Genomic DNA, 17,243 nt, shown 5'->3' on the forward strand with positions numbered 1-17,243 from the left:
CTCTGACAGAAGGAAAATGGACAAAGTTGATTCACCTTTCACATAGCCCATAAAAAGTCACAAAGTTCCTAAAGCATGCACCCTACCTGTTACTTTATAAGCAATGAATCACTCTTGGCACATATGAATTTGACAGGGGATGTCAAGCTAGTTTTGGGCCTCATGTAGAGCACAGCAGGACATGGCTCTCTGTACAGCTGTGTGACCCGTGTCCTTTCCTTCTACTCTTTCCTTCATAGTCCTTTTTTCAGCCTCCTTTACAAAGAGACTTGTATTGCAGTGTTGCTCAAGGATCAGAGACAAGCCTCTGACAGAAGCCAAGCTCACACCAAGACTCTGAACCCCGCTAAGCATGGATAACTTCACATCATATCATGTCAATCTAGCTTGTGCCAGAGTCTCAGAAAGATATGGTGCCCTGCCCTGTACAGAACAATTCCTGTTATTGTACAGGAAGAATGCAGGCTAAACAGCCTTCTTGGTTAGAGTATTTCCACTTTGCCAAAAAACATGTTCTCAACAAACATGCTTGTAATCAGCAGAACGTCTGATACTCCAAGCTTTACCATAGGATTACTGGTACCTGCCAGACGGATAGGAATGGCAAGTCCTTTCACCCCATTTCTAACCTCCATGATGTCTAAGAAATTGTGTGCTATTAATAGCAGGTCTTCCAGCTATTTCTGTCAAGTAGTGTGCTCATACATGACAGGACCAGTGAGATGTACCTGTGTCAGAGCATGATGCAATGTTACATTTGTGCACGTAAAGTTTTCTTTGTGCTTCCTACAAAGTATGTTGAGCATGGTATGTTTAGACTTTGATATTTGCAAGTTCATGAAAGGAAAAAGTCTTCAGAGGACTTTAATGTTTCATACATAGCAACAAAGCAGTGAAACTGCCAGTTTTAGCAACTCTGACAGACTGAAGATATTTCGTGGTAGGGTTTTGGGGTATATGGGGCTTTTTTCTTTAACAGAGTTTACTCAATTTGTTTCAAAACTCTTTAAAATAGGACTCCCATATCAGTATGTGGAGTGTGCACATCATGAGAAACATACAAACAAAAAATATTCAGCATTTGTGTAAACTCAGGTTGAAGAAAGTCTGCAAAACAGTACATGTGCTGGTGGAGATAGAGATTCACTTTAAAGGAAATGGGTGAATATTATGAATAGAAATATAATCATATCCATAAAGTAATCACCTGTTCTTGTAAAATTCACCCTTAAGGATAAAGTTAAACGCCTAATAATTTCCCTGAGTTTGTGACAAGGCCACAATGGCTCATGGTGCCATTATAGCTCACTGATCACTGGGTCTCACAGGCCTGCCAGACAACCTGAAGAGTTCTCAAGGGCATTTGGAACTAAAATGTCTCTCTAAGTTCAGGACATATCAGCACTCTTCCAACAGCTCTTCACTAGGTAATTACTCATTTTAACCACAAGTCTACCAACTCCTAATCATAACACTTAGACATATCTTAAAAATCTGAATTCTCAGCTGCAAAGCATATAAAAAAATCTGCCCTTTTACTCAAAAAAATTTCCCAATATTTTACTTTGGTGGAAATCATATATGGGAGGGTATGACAAACATAATTATTACTGTAATCTCTTTAGTCCAGTGATCTGTTTTTTATATGGTTGTTTGACATTTCACAATTGGTTAGAATACAGAATTACTGAGTGAGATTTTAAACTAATCTAATTATTTATCAGCAAAGGACACATAAAGACATGTGTCAGCAGGACCAAACAGCAAATCAATGGGTGAACTAGAGCTTTGAACAATGATGAGTATCAGTTGTTCAATCCCTCAAGAAGGTGATTCAAATGAGAAGAGAAAAAACTTGCAATGACCTAATAACATGGCTTCTTCTTAGAAACATGTTTGAAAAGTATGAGTTTATATTTGTTCAGACATCTTGAAATATGGCATTCACTCCCTTGTGTTTAAGTTGTCTCAGTTCCCTCAGAAATCTTGTGTGTTTCTACTGGAAGAGCAAAGAACTTCAAGGTGTTGGTGGGTGAGAGGATGGACATGCCCCAGCCATGGGCACTGACAGCCCAGAGAGCCAAATGTGTCCTGGGCTGCATCCAGAGCAGTGTGGGCAGCAGGGCCAGGGAGGGGATTCTGCCCCTCTGCTCTGCTCTGCTCTGCTCTGCTGAGACCTACCTGGAGCACTGCATCCAGCTCTGGGGTCCCAGAACAGTAAGAATGTGGAACAACTGGAGAAAGTTCAGAGAAGACCACCTTGACAGAGGTCTAGACTAGAGGGAAGAAGCACCTGTCCAATGAACAAAGGCTGAGAGAAGTGGGTTTGTTCAGCCGGGAAAAGAGAAGGCTTCAGTGTTATGTAATTGCAGCCTTTGAGTACCTAAAGGGAGCCTACAATAGAGACGGAGAGGGACTTTTTACAAGGACATGTAATGAAAGGACAAGTATTCAGACTGAAAGAGAGTAAATTTAGATTAGACATTAGAAAGAAGTTCTTTACTGTGAGGGTGGTGAGGCACTGGAAGTAGCTGCCCAGAGAAGTTTTAGATGCTTCATCCCTAGAAATGGTTGGATGGAGCTCTGAGCAACCTGGTCTAATGCAAGGTATACCTGTCCATAGCAGAGGGGTTAAAACTAGATGATCCCTTAAGACTCTTCTGAACTAGGCCATTCGACAATTCTGCAGTCCTATGATTCTATGATTTATTTCCTTGACACTCTTCAGTCGTTGAGGTTGGCAATCTCATGGTTGCTCTAGAAGAGCTACAAAGTATTAAGGTTTTATTGAAGTAAATGTGAAAATTAATATCAAAATCAAACCAGGGTGGTTTTAATTCTCTTATTTTTACTGATCCCAGACTTTTAATAATATGCCATCTGATGTGGGATAGTCATAGAACTACCTTTTAAGAATTTTATTGGAAAGTTCTATCTGTAGTTACAGAATTATCACAAGAAGACTAGAATTCTGGTGTTTGAGCCCATACTGAGGAGTGCTATCAACATTGAGGAGACAAGTTTTACGTGGGGAGGAGAGTAAGCAGTTAGGGTGTTCACTGTTCAGAAGTATATGAAATTAATTTCAAAAATAAGTAAGTCCCACTACAACAAACTGCAAGTATTCTGTGGGAAAAGGATACTCCCCACTCCAACTGAAGCTCTTCTACTTCAGAGGGAATAAAGGTTCATTGGACAAGAAAACAAACCAACACTCCTGTGTAAGAAGACACTATTGCTGTCCCTGGCAGATGTGAACTGTGCTTTCCTTGAAAGCTCAAAGTAATTGCTGCACTTTTTTCAGTGATTGTTCATCATCAGTCTGTCCTGAGAAAAGTCCTGGGTCCCACGATTTAGACTCCCTGCCCTATGTACAGACTGGAACATGATGCTGCATTCCTGAAGCAACAGGCTCGGAAGATCAGGTTAAATACCCTGCTCTATCAGGTTCTGATTATCTATCAGGCTATCTGGTTCTGATTCTTGGAGGATGGAAGAATGCCAGAGATCAGTAATGAAGATTAAAACCCCTTGGTGACTCATGGGATTTAAGACATACTTTTGTTATCTTGGTTCACATGACAGTACTCCAGGGATCTTTTGCACCTCTACCCAGAGCAGAATATCATCACTAGGAGTTTAGAGCTCCATCAAACAGTATTGATACTGCATGTGAGGCTTTGGATTCCCCTGTACCATCAGGCGTGAATGAAAAGTTCTGCAATGCTGAAAAGGAGGTCAACGTCAGTCACTTTTTAAAATTAATGTGTCTATGACCACAAAACAGAAGGTTCATTAAGAGATAATGGTGTCTGAATAGACAAAAGATTTTGTATGGTAATAAATATCTCTGAAACTGTGCGTATCTTTACCTTGTGACCAATAGAATGTTTGGGAAGACTTGAATTTTGATACCCAAATCTGTAAAAGATTAAGTTCTCAAAATGACACACCCACAGGCTTGCAAAATAGTTTGCAGTTAGGTTTCAGTTAAAAACAGGACAAATCCAAAGCTGCATCTACCAAGAAGTAATGAGACAGCAAAACTTTGAAACTGCAAGACTTCAAAAAACAACTAACACCATATTAACCACTACAGCTTTCTTATCCAGGGATCGTTTTGAAATATGAGTGCTTTTGCTGTCAAGGACAGTATCAGGACAACAGCAGCTCTTCTGCAACCCTCTTGGTTCTTTATTTTAGTGTTATCCATTTAGAAGACACTCAACTCTACTGGGGTCAGTCAGTGCATGGAATAATTATGCTCTTAAAAAAAGTATTCATATCAGAAAGGGAAACTACTCTACTTAAATGGTTGAAAATAATTAAGCAACATCAGTGATAGGGAAAATTTCACAGCAGGCAACTGTAACAATGATAGGTCATGCTTGCACAGTGAAAGCTTTGACACAAAGCCTGTGTCACTGTTAGCTCAATGGAGAGTTAGTCATCTGTATTAGTAAGCACTTGATTGTAAGATTTCCTAACAGAAGGTCCAGAACATGTCTGAACAATTTGTAAAATACTGAGAATTCCTTTTTCGCACTGCAGAGCCTTGGTTCTTCCAGGAGGTGGGAAGGAACATGCAGGGCAAAGCTGTTTTGGTACTTTACAGAAATACACATCAATATGGATGTGTTTCTAATGTGTAAGAGTTCTCCAGCTCTGCTTTTGTTAACAGTGTGTTAGGCTTCTCCTAAAAATCTTTATTTTTATGCCTCATAGGTCAGCTTGAAAAATTCACAGTTGTGTAACAGCTGGGAAAGTCTCCACCTGAGCACAGGTCTCACCTTCGTATTTAAACTAGATATTAAAACAACTCAAAACGAAAAGAAAAGACCACAAACATATTAAAGTGCTGCACTGAATTCAGAAAGGAAGTGTAGGATTCACACAGAAGGTCAGGTTAGATATTGAACGCCACATCCAGCACTCAGGCATTGAAATAATTTCTTACAGCAGACCATCTTCCTGTGCAAATACTGTCTCATTGTGTACACATGCACTAAAGCTAAAACAGAGACTGGGTTGGGCTTTGATTCTCCATCTGTGCCTGTGAGAATCTGATCTTTGCAGCTCAGACTCCCCGCACTGCTTGCTAAATGCACGTATTTACCACTCATTTTACTAGACCTAACAATAAAGTAGATTTAGTAAATCTTAGTTCTTACACAGATCTACAACCAAGTCAACTGATAGGCTGAAGTTTTCCCGAAGTTTGGAAAAGTGTAGCAGAAAAATGGCTATAACCTACATTTACTAATAATATTTCCCCTGAATTATGTGTCTCGAAACGTCATTTCTGTGTGATTCTCTTCTCACAGCCTGTGCTAGAACCTGCAGAGAAAGGCAGAGGTGGTGGTGTTGGGGGTTAGGTTTGTTCCTTCTTTCTCTAAAGAATTTTTTCCCCATAAGTTACCAATGAGACCAAGTGTTGGACACTTGAGAGTACTTAACCGAAACAAAGAGGTGGACAAAGTTGGAAGGGGGAGATAACGCAGGTAAAAGACAGAGCTTAAGGCAGCTGCGGGCTCTTCTTTTTTTCGGCGCTCAGGGAGAGAGAGAACGGCTGTTGCTGGCTGGAAGAGTTTCACTTTGGCCAAAGGGATCCGGTCTTGGGAAATCTACTATCACCGGGTCGGCCTGAATCCTGAGTTTTCTCTGCCACCCGCGGGAGCTGGGCTGGCCCTGCCTCGCCTTCGGCTTCTTCGGCGCTGCTCCTCTTGCTACAGTGTGACCCTGCACCCCCTGTGCTGCCGGGACATCCTGCCCCTGCCTGCCGGGACACCCTGCCATCCCAGCTACCAGCCCGGGACTTTTCCACTGTTTCAGCTTGGTGCTCTGAGGATCCTGCAGGGACACCGAAACCAAACTGCCCTGGGTTTTGTGAAACAAAGCCCTCAAGGTTCTTGGTACTGTTGTCGTTTGTTATTAATGCTGTAGTTGTTTGGTGGGGGGTTTTTTTGTGTTTGTTTGCTTTGTAATACATACTAGTAAAGAACTGCTATTCCTATTTCCCAAATCTTTGCCTAAGAGCCTCTGATTGTAAATTTATAATTGAAAAAGAAAAAAAAAAAAAAAGAAGGGGGGTACACTCTCCATTCCAAAGGAAACTCCAGTTGTTTTTCTTTTTTTATTACCTGGCAGATACCTATCTTCCCAAACCTCCCAAACCAAGAGAGGTGGCTATGCTGGCACTATCCTCAGAAAGGACCCCACCACACATGTCCTAGCTGTGTAGAGTCTATTTCTGTTGCAGTACCAGCGTGGCAAGGACATGGAAGAGGACAGACTTCCCTCATCCTATTATTCTACTGCAAACACATACAGTCCAGGATTCCTGCATGCAATACAATACACATGGAAAGAACATTCTTCGGTTTCATCTCAAAAACAATCCCCACCATAGCATCCTTAGGCACTTCCTAATGACACATCCCTAGTCAAACAGAGTCAAAACACAGGAACAAACGACAACATAACAACCAGGCTGGTCACGCTGTAAAAATAAAGGGTTGAGAGCAAAATATTCTATTCTAGACATAGAAAAAATTCTTGAGCTTTAACCTTAAGCTACAAAGCTTCAGGTTTTGTGCCTCATCTTTCTGCGGGACATTTGGAATATGTTTCTCTCCATCACATCTATGGCTTTTCAGATAAGTCTTCCATATCTGTGCAGTGTAATGTGCACAGTAGACCTGAGTCTATGAGGATAACAACTCAGTTAACACATGCATGAATGTTTGGAAAAATTGTTACTTAATTTACGCACTACTTTTTAAAATAAATAGAATTGTAATTAAAATGTGTGTAGTGCAGCAAGATTGTAAAGAAATTTCCCTAGAGCTATCCAAGCAATATTTTTACATGGCAACTAAAGACTTGTAAGTTACCTCTAGTAAAATAAGATGTTACTGACACTTAAGGGTTTTTTGTACTTTTGCTGCAAATACAGAGTGATTATGCCACAAATCTTTACTTTTGAATAGATACATATTTGACTACACCGTTTTCAGAGATAACAGCAGTAGCCTCTGTTAGACTTTTTAGTTAGTGTGCCTATCTTTAGTATCCATCCAGGACACAAAATAAAAGGCATCAGAGCTCTTTCAGCATACTCAACACATTATAAAGATTGAAAGCCTAACTGTATTTTCAACACCTGAAATTATAATTAGGTCATCCAAGTGAAAAAAATATAGATTCTTACAGAGAAAGGCTTACTGATGCAAAAGAGGTACCTAGAAAAATTAAATGTCAATGACCATTTGAAAACAGGCTTTATTTTTGATGTCTAGAGGTAACTCAAATTTGCATGAATTAGAATTATCCTTGTGGCATGAAAAAATCCAACACACCTCTGTCTAGGAAAGTCTGCACTTGTAATATTGTGCAATAATAAATCAAATAATTGGAACTTTTAGAAGGATACTGTTGGCACAATAAAACCCTTGTATTTGGTATATTAATACAGGGTGTTTTGGGTTTTTTTGTTTTTTTTTGTCCAAAAGAGCTGCTTCTTTTTTTTTCTTTTTTTTTTTTTTTTTTAGTTATCATTATCATAGAAAACACATTCGTTTGCTTATGTCTGATTTCTCCTTGTAGCACAATTTCTGCCATGTTCACATATTTCTATCAGTACATCTTTATGGCTGAATGATAGAAATGTGTACTTTTTACTGCCCAACTTAGGAGACACAGGTCAGAAAATTTAGCCCAAGAGGGCTTGAGAAAAAAATCTAACATTAAGAAACTGTACCCATTTCCTCACCATTAAGGCAAGATAAATCTTCACTGCATCTCACTAGTGTCTCCCTAGAGATGTCAGATGCTGTTTTTCATCAAAAATGACCCCAAATTAACAATGCTTCACCCACATTTCTCTCTAGGTGTGGAAGCTATGAGGAGGAATAACATAAAATGATTGCATCAAGTCCAGACTACAATTTACACAATGAGAAATCCCCTAGGTTTCATTATGGAGATTTTGCATGCAATCATGGAGGCATTAAGAGCCATAGTGTATGGAAAAGAGATTTTTCTCAATGGCTTTTTCTTTTAAGGCAAGTTACAACAGATACTCCGGGTGCCACATTCAAATTTCAACACTGACTCCCATGGAAGTTAACCACAGTGGAATTCCTGCAGTGGCAATTGCATTCATAGCTTTTAACCAAGTTGTAAAATTGATACCGCAAAAAAAAAAAAAAAAAAAAAAAAAAAAAAAAAAAAAAAAAAAAAAAATATATATATATATATATATATATATATATATATATATATATATATATAAATTGCTGAAGCTTTGGACTGTTGGTTAGACTATTCATTATCCTTGTTTCCTAAGCATACTTTATATATTTGTTCTTCTCTTTTCCCCATCTGCAACTACAAGACGAAAAATGAGACAAAGGCAAAAATGTTGCTCTTGCAGTTTGTTTCTGATGTAACTCATAGAAAAATAGATTGTGCTCCTAAGAGTTAAAATGAGTTACAAGTTACAGCATCCTAAGGAAGTTTCTAGCAACCCAAAGATTTGAGAGATTAGTCGTTATCTGAAGCCCAATGGTTATTAGTACTTGAATATCCATACAAAGAAGTTAAATTTATCTTTGTTCCTAAACATGAGAAGTTATTTCTAAGTTAAAACATAATGGGCTGTAGTGCTTTGGATCCACAGACGCCAATCACTTGCACAGATTGAACAAAGTATTTGTGGTTTGTTTTAATGCACATACATTGAGACAACAATGTAATTTCTGTCTCCTCACAGTCCTGCATCAAATAGTGGATTACTCTGATATTGTGCCTTTGTTGTGAAAAGAGGACAGAAAAATGAGGCTAGAAGAATTTATATCAGCCATCATAATTAACTTTCATAATGTGTGTTACATTTCCATCTCCACATCAGCGTCAAGTGACGAGATTTAAAGACATCAGATAGAATTAGTCTAAGGCATGAAAAAGGAAGCCCGGCTCAGAAAGGCATGATATAGAAGGGAAATTAGGAGTAGTTTGGCAATTGCTTGGAAAAAGACCCCAGATTTCATTCCTGCAACATTGTGCTTTGTCTGGCAACAAAATGTAACATATTCAGAAAGGTGTAGGAAATGCAGTGGCAGGCCACAAAGTACTTTGGTTTTTAGTTAAACATTTAAATATATCTAAAGAAAAATAAGTAATTTAGAGAAGGGTTTTTCGTTTGTTTTGTTGTTTGTTTTTGGTTTTGGGGTTTTTTTTGTTTTGTTTTTTTTTTTTTTTTTTTTTTTTTTTAATGCAGTTGGGCTGATTTGCAAACTAACTGAACTAACTGCTGCAACAAAATAGGGTCTGGTCCCAGCCTTCTTGCTAAAACCTGTTAAAGAGGCAGGTGCTAAGTAGGCTGTTGGGCTGTTGAAGCAGCTGAGCGCATGACAATTAGCAACTAAAAGCATCTCTCTTTGTTTTTCTACCTTTGTTTTATTTTTCATCACGTTACTATTCCAGAATCAGAACTCCTAATCATCAGAACTTGTGACAAATGTTGGTTGGGAATTCAGTTAATGAACAAGTTGAGGATACTCCCATGCCAGACAGCTGTTCCTGTGTCTGGGTTTCCCTGTCAAGGCCACATCAACAGATTTAAAGTGTTGGCAAAGTGCCAGTTTCACATTTCAGCTTTTGCTGCTGTGTTTTTAGATATGGAGGTACAGGAAAGAAAGATGTTTTGTAAAAATGTAAGACATAACAGATCTTACAACGTTATACCTAATTAAGGTACAAAGAACTTCTGTTGAGTCCTTTTCTCCTCCTGCTCAAAATAGGTCATTTTATATAGTTGCTTTTCTAGATTTTAATCTCTCAGGCTGCTGTCCTGCAAACAGTCATGCATGTGATTAACTCTGACTACCCACATGCGTGAATTGTTTGCAGGATGGGGGCTTTAATATGTTGTGACAATGTCATGGGGAATAGATCTAAGTGGCAATATGTGAGGAGAGCTGTATAACTGAGGCCACCAAGAGCAGGCTGTGTTAACCCTGTACAGGGCAAGATTTTGCTAATGACTCCTACATCTCCCTATTCCAGTAGTTCATGTTATATCCTGTTTTGTTTCTGGAGATGCCAGAATCACTATCAAGAAGCTCAAAGGAAAACAAAAGGGACCTTATTATTACGCAAATTTTTGTTTTGAGGATCATTTTTTTTCTCCCAATGCCTTTCTATTACTAATTGACTTGGGATTTACCCTTAGGACTGTGTTGGTGTTGCCTGCCTGTCCAGAACTGCAGGACAGAGACAATCCATTGTTAAACATTCCGAAGAATTGACATGTGCACAGTGAAGACTGTACCTTCTGCATTTATGCAGCACAGTGCTATGGCTTCTTTCTCTCTCCATGAGCCCTTGTGACAGAAGCAGATTGTCTGCAGATCAGGGTGACTCTCAAATTATTTGCATGTGGACAGAAAGCAAGAGAGAAGTCACAGTGCTGAGTTGTGCCAAATACTCAAAGGAGCCCTACTTTAAGGCATCTTCCCTAGCTGCACTTTAGTGTCAAAACAACATATATCTTGCCACAGCACTAGTCCCTACAATGTGAGGACAAGAGGCATCACATGCAAACTGGAATGGACACACACGTATCCCAGGAAAAGGGGTTAAGTCATAGTTCTGCACTGAATATATTTGGGTCTATAAAACAGGTTCTGTAAGTAAGGGAATGAAAAAAAAAGTGGTAGGCTGCCCATGACTTCCCATAATATGGATAAATTATTCCCAAGAAAAAGCAAGATCTCACTGTTGCTTTTCCTGCTTTCAAAATACTTGTTGCTCATTTGATTTTCAGCTAACAAAAATGGGAAATGATAACACCCTAGCACTTCTGCCAGAGGGAGAACAGGATTGTCTCTGAACATGTACTTGAGCCACTACCTCATAAGGGAAGGGAGACTTTTGTCTCTCTAAATACTCTACATCACTATTAAAAGCAAAAAATGTTGGCCAAAACATTCAAAATTGTTGGTAGAAGCAGGCTACATAAGCTCCACTCCTTTTAGAGTTCAGACTAGAACACCATAATATCTTTGTAATTTTTTCATATGGCTAGATATTTTGAACATATATCCATAGACAAGAAACAGAACACAAGAAAGAAGAAAAAGCATGTAAGAAAGATTTTAATTGCTGCTTGAAAGATTGAAAATAATTCAGTGCACTAACTCACAACCACCACGTTCTAATGAGCACCAAAGGCATCCGTCTTCTGTGATGTAAACTCATGCATAGTATATCCATGTATCTCCCAAATATGCCAGTGCATAATGTGATCAAAAAACAAGGATACAGTTTGGCCTAGTGCGTCTCAGGATATCTCATCTATGAAGAACTGAATATTTGAACCTCAGTCTGGTGGGTTTTATGTTTTACTGGACTGAGCCATTGAATATGCTGAGTTGCAAAGGACCCATAAGAATCACCAAAGTCTAACTCCTGCCCTGTCAGAACATCCCCAAGAATAACACCATGTACTTAAGAATGTGGTCCAAAAACTTGTTGAACTCTTTCAGAGTTGGTACTGTGACCACTTTCTTAGGAAGCATGTGCCAGTGCCCAACCACCCTCTGGATTAAAAGTAAAGCTGTTGTGAAGTGTTTCAATAGGTTCATCGATTTTTTTTTTTCTCCCACTAGACACTGAAAAGCTTCTATATTTCAGCCAGGTCTTAAATTTCCCTAATTTCTTATTCTGAATTTCCTTAATACGTAATATGGTCTATGTCAGCAGGGTCTATTTTTTCACAAAAGACAAAAAGTGCTTTCTTTGGCCACAGTCAGTGCAGTCTGGTCAGATGAAGAACTCTTGTTTTGTTGTGGATTTTAACTGAATTGAATGGGGTTATGTGCTGTAGAAACCCTACAGAATAAATGCAGAATCATTTATTCACAAGTAAATGCAAATCTCTGATGCAAAAAATTCACTGAATTTCATTTCAGAAACTATAAATATTTACTGTTTTGTATTTAAAAGATTGCTCTTTTCAAAGTCTTTTACTTTATTATTTTCTAAGTTTTTTTGCAAACCTAGGCTATTTGTCCAAAGATACTGGTCAGACACTCAAAAGACATTTTACACGATGCAGTCTAGGATGAGGTTATGGGTACTGAACAAGTCAGAACATTTACTTGATCCAACGCAGCTCAGATAACATATGGCTGAGAAGACACAAAGTTGCACTAGAGCAGTGCTGCTGGAGATAATTTACCTAACTCCTCTCTGCTGATTAATTTGGGTGTAGTGCTGTGCAGACATAGCAATTCTGCATCTAGTTTTGGAGTTAGCTTAGAAACCTCTGGCTCTTGCTGAGCTGGAAGGTGAACACCCAGAGAAATTATTTCTAGGGAACACTAGTGTATTCTGCACTGTCCTATTCTTAAGTTTTAATTCATCATAGTTCTTACCATATGCTTAAGTTCTAATATTATATGATCTTTTTCCTTTCTTTATCAGAGCTTTTTATCACTGAAACAGGGATTTTGAAAAGACCTAAACATTAAACAGATTACTGCTTTCATACCCTTCTAAACATTGCTTCCACAAACGTTCAGCAATACTCCTCTAATAGCAAAAGTAAAAGAAGGCAGAAAAAGATGCCTCTTCACATCTTCATGAAATTTATACGATATCCTTTTTGGTCTTTTTACACATTGTCCTTCCAAAAAGACACCAAGTGAACATTAACATCACCTCTAATCAATCCTCTGCCAATATTCCAGGCAGCATAACCCATACCAAGCTAAAACATAAAGAATGCCCTACAAAAAAACCAGAACAGAAAACCCAAATGAAAAACCCCAAAAGTCCCAACTTTCATCTCAGCTACCAGAAGTCTTTTGGGTTAAGTCTTTTGTGTGGGCTTTTTAAACATAGAATTTTACATCCTGAGCATCACATATGAAAGATTTTCCCCTAAAGAAGGTCAGACTGTGGAGACAACTGCTTCCCTGTGGATTATTTTTCTGTAGTAAAACCTCCAGAGCAATTATTTTCTTCTCGCTTTGTGTTTCTCACTTTATTTAGAGTTTTAGTAAAATGCTAGGTAAGTCTCCCTTGAACAGATATGTATACTCAAGCTACCATTAAGCAAGCTAAGTCTAAAGCAGCTACTCTGTTAACTTTTTTAACACCTTGGGTCATTCCCAGCACTGAGACTTGAAGGTAACTGGCTGAAATTCTCCAGCTGAAATTAGCACACTTCTAATGTCTCTCAGTGCTCCAAATGTAGTAGTCACATCCCAGCTGACTAATTCCCTTTCCATGCTCAGGAATTGTTTGGTACAGAGATAACTGGTCTAGGTTAAAGGTGTGCCCAAATCTAGTTATCTGACAGTAGGAACAATGGAGCTTCAGGGCCTAGGACTGCTGTTTATCTTTTTTTAAGTTAACTCTATAGAGAGGTCCAACAATCTACTAGTGTGAACACAAACTTCTGGACAGGTATATTTGTCTAGCACGGCTGAGCAGTCTGAACTGAGCTCTGTGATGCAGCCACAGAACTGCTAACCAGTTGCTTCTTAAAAGCACTCTAACTTTCTGTTGTGTAGATAAGATATGCCCTTGTCTTGTTGCAAGCAGTCTACACTACCAGAAAGGAAACAGCAAAGATACTGTGGCATGAGTGGCCCCATGAAATCCTGCAATCTGTACCCACAACCTTCTCTTAAATGTAAAGTGCCAAGTGTTACGCTGTTTTACCTGACAGGAAAGACACTGGAAGTCCTTCTGTAGCAGATTATGTTAAGTATCCTTGATTCCAGACAAGATCAAGCTCTCTGCAGAGGTTTAGTCACTTATGTATTCTACAATCATACAAGGGTAGCACAGCAACAGAGCAGTCCTGTGGAGGTTGTTAAACACTTCAAATAGCTGTACTTTGTTACACAGCGGTGCATAGTTAGCATCACGGGCACTTGGATGAACTACCTAAGAGGTTTTTTGCAAGACTGCCATACAACAGTGTTTGTATAAATACTTCAGTAATCATCCCAGAGCTCTCTTTGGCCAAAATATTAGTAATAAGCATGGGTTATTAAGTTATGCAGACTGTGCCCTGTCATAGACCATGGCCAGCACCAGACACTGGAACAAAGAGGTCTGAGAAACCTTGTTTCAGGTTTCAGACAGACAGGGTCTGAGAAACCTTGTTTCAGGTTTCAGACAGACAGACAGTGCTACAAACTTCTCAAATAGGAAATTTCATTCCACTCAGGCAATTATCAGTCGACTCACATTCTAAAGGAAAAATCTTTATATCTACCCTAAAAAACGTACCATTGTGGATTATTATGTTTGTATAACAGCCAAGCGGCTTTTGAATTTTCTCCAAGTCTTGGCCTCACTACATCTTTTGGCAAATAGTTTCCCAGGCTGAATATCTTTTCCCTTTCTAATTTATGCTGCAATTTCAGTATCACTGAATTTCTCCCCCATGGCAAGTTCCTTGATTAGGAAATAGGACCACACAGTTTACTTTCACTCAGCTATTCCTATCTGTACCATCTCCCTAGTATTGTTTTCTTGTCTAAGAATTGATGATATTTTCCAAGCTCTAAAAGGAAGATATTTCAATAACACATACTTTTTAGGATATGTCACATACTCCCTGTAGCTCTACATCAAGAAAATTTGAAAATAAGCACCATCTGTGTGGATGTCTCTAGATTTGTAGTAATTTAGAAAGAATTTGAGATTTTAAGCCAGCGATTTAGGGTTTTCTTTTTTTGTATATAATGAGGAATCTTGCATTGAGGTTCAAAGAGATCTGTTTTGGGGTCTTATTTTTGTTGTCTGCTCAACAACAATTGGAAGAAATAGCAATAATTAACATTCAAAATAAATTGAAGAGAAATTATCAAAGATCAGTCATAAAAGAATGTTGCCTCTGTCCACATGAATATATTACACAATGTTGATCTTTGAATGTCAATCTGAAATGGAAAATAAAGAGAATCATTTTCAAAAAATAATAATTATACATTCTGCCCAAGGAAAAAAAAAAAAAACAAAAACAAAAACAAAAACAAAAACAAAAACAAAAAAAAAAACAACAACAAAAAAAACACCCCAGGACATTAGCCTTGCTCTTTTATTTTCTTCTCTGCAGGACTGGTGACAACAGCAAAGTCTGCAATCCCTGCCTGCTTATAACCTTTGAAGGATTTGCTGACACAGAGAAATAACCTCAAACAGCTCCTCCACAAGAGGAATTTTGTACTGTTCTATTCTTACAAGTGTCTCTTTGAATGGCTATTTTTGTACTATTTCTCCATGTAGAGAAGTTTTTAAATGTAATTTTATTTCCTTTTATCTTTCAGCCTTAAGAGTATAACAGCATAAGAGTCCATGAAATTACCAATACTGTTCAGACAGCATACTACAAGGGAAGTTAGCATGATAGGCTAAATTTATTTTCTGGATCTAATCTGGTTTCTGAGAAGCTCAACTTCAGATCCTTTTCAGAGCACAGCATAGTTTCTCTACAGTAGACTGGTTTTTAAAATAAGGCATTTATGAGGATCAGAATCTGGTCTTCAGTGAATGTTGTTTATAAAGGGCTGGAAATATGTATGTGACTCCTTCGCAGAGAGCAATGACAAAGGAGAGGAGGCCCCTGGGAGGTAGTAAGAACCTCTTGGACAATCCTACAGCCTTATAGCTGTAGGCCTGCAGTAATTGTCTAAAGTGTCATATGTCAAACTGAAAGCATTATGCCTCAAACAACAAGGAAGGATACCTTCGAGGACAAAAGCCCCATGTGTCTATGACAAAGTGGGAGAGAGGGCAACATGGCAAAGATAAATGTGCTGTCCTAATGCTGCTGCTGAAGTGGACCTAGCATCCCTTTAAATGCAGGCAAAAAAGCCCCCAACTTTCTGTCATATTTCATTCATGTTTTTGCAGGCAGAAAATACAGAAAAGTCCAAACCACCAGTGAAAATTTCATGGTGATAAAAATACATCAAAATGGAAGGAACTAGACATTTTCACAGAATTGTAATTTTCTATATTTAAAAGAGTTTTGGTATTTTTTATTGTTTAAGCACAGATGAAGTCCTGATTTGAAATCTAAAATTTTGGGAAGTTTATTATAGAGATTGAGAATGTTAGGAGATTATACGACCCATGACACCATGTTTGTTTTAAAATAAGTATTTACATTGCTAAATTAACGGCCACTGGTTTTCCCTTCCTTTAGCTATTTCTCTCTGCAATGCTTTGGCATGCAGAATATGCATGGACCTGAGGTCAAATTGAATCAACATGCCATATATGTGTAGGGATTGGTAAAATTTCATTCCATATTATTACATATTTCTGAAAAGTTCTACAGACCTCAGAGCAGTACAAAGGTCACAGCTTCCACCCTCTGCGTCAAGTGCTAGATCAAGAAAAGGGCAAGGCCAGTGTCATTTTCTTTACAAACTTCACACACTCTCTCCTATTGAAGGGTAGCAGCAGTACTTTTGCTTACTAGGTTCCAGAAGTACTGAGCTCAAACTGACTAATCACTGAAATTTACAAGCACCCAGCCGGATCTAGCAGTCTTGCTGGGGTCTGTGCTACTGATATCATATCAGGCAGTTTACACTACTTTGTTTACAGTTACAAGAAAGGCCACAACAAACATTATCAGTTTTCCAGACTAATTGTCAAATTGTTAAGATGACAACCATCAACATTTTCTATAGTCTACTAGGCAACATTTTCATCAAAATTCACGTGGAAAACATGTGCAGTGCTACAGAGTACTGAGCACATCCTCCAAAACTTCTGAGAGGCACACAAGCATTGATGGAAACACAGTGTTTGATTTTATCCAAATTACACGTGAATGGGAGGGTAAGAGGAACTGCACACATGTGGGAGATAGTGAGCTGCACCAAGTAGTGTTGAAGAAGCCTTGACCTTGTCAGCTAAAGGGTGTATCTGTGTGTGGACCACTGAAAAAAAAATTACCATGTTTATAACTTGTTTTTTTCTACAAATGACTACTTCTTTGTTTGCTTTGAATCAGGCTTTCCCATCTTTGTCAATAATTCATTTTATAGCAAAGTAGGGAAGTCTTTGATAAAGAGGTAGCAGACTGCAAAGAATGCAAATTATAAACAGAAGCATTTCTAGCCTATAAAAATCACTGCAAATTACTGATAGTTTCAAGACTCTTGATGTATTGGCTTTTAATCCTGGCAAGAGGAGAAAATGGG

Source organism: Chamaea fasciata, unplaced genomic scaffold (genome assembly GCF_029207755.1).
Source record: "Chamaea fasciata isolate MVZ Bird 193981 ecotype frontalis unplaced genomic scaffold, bChaFas1.0.hap1 SCAF_4, whole genome shotgun sequence".
Classification (NCBI taxonomy): domain Eukaryota; kingdom Metazoa; phylum Chordata; class Aves; order Passeriformes; family Sylviidae; genus Chamaea; species Chamaea fasciata.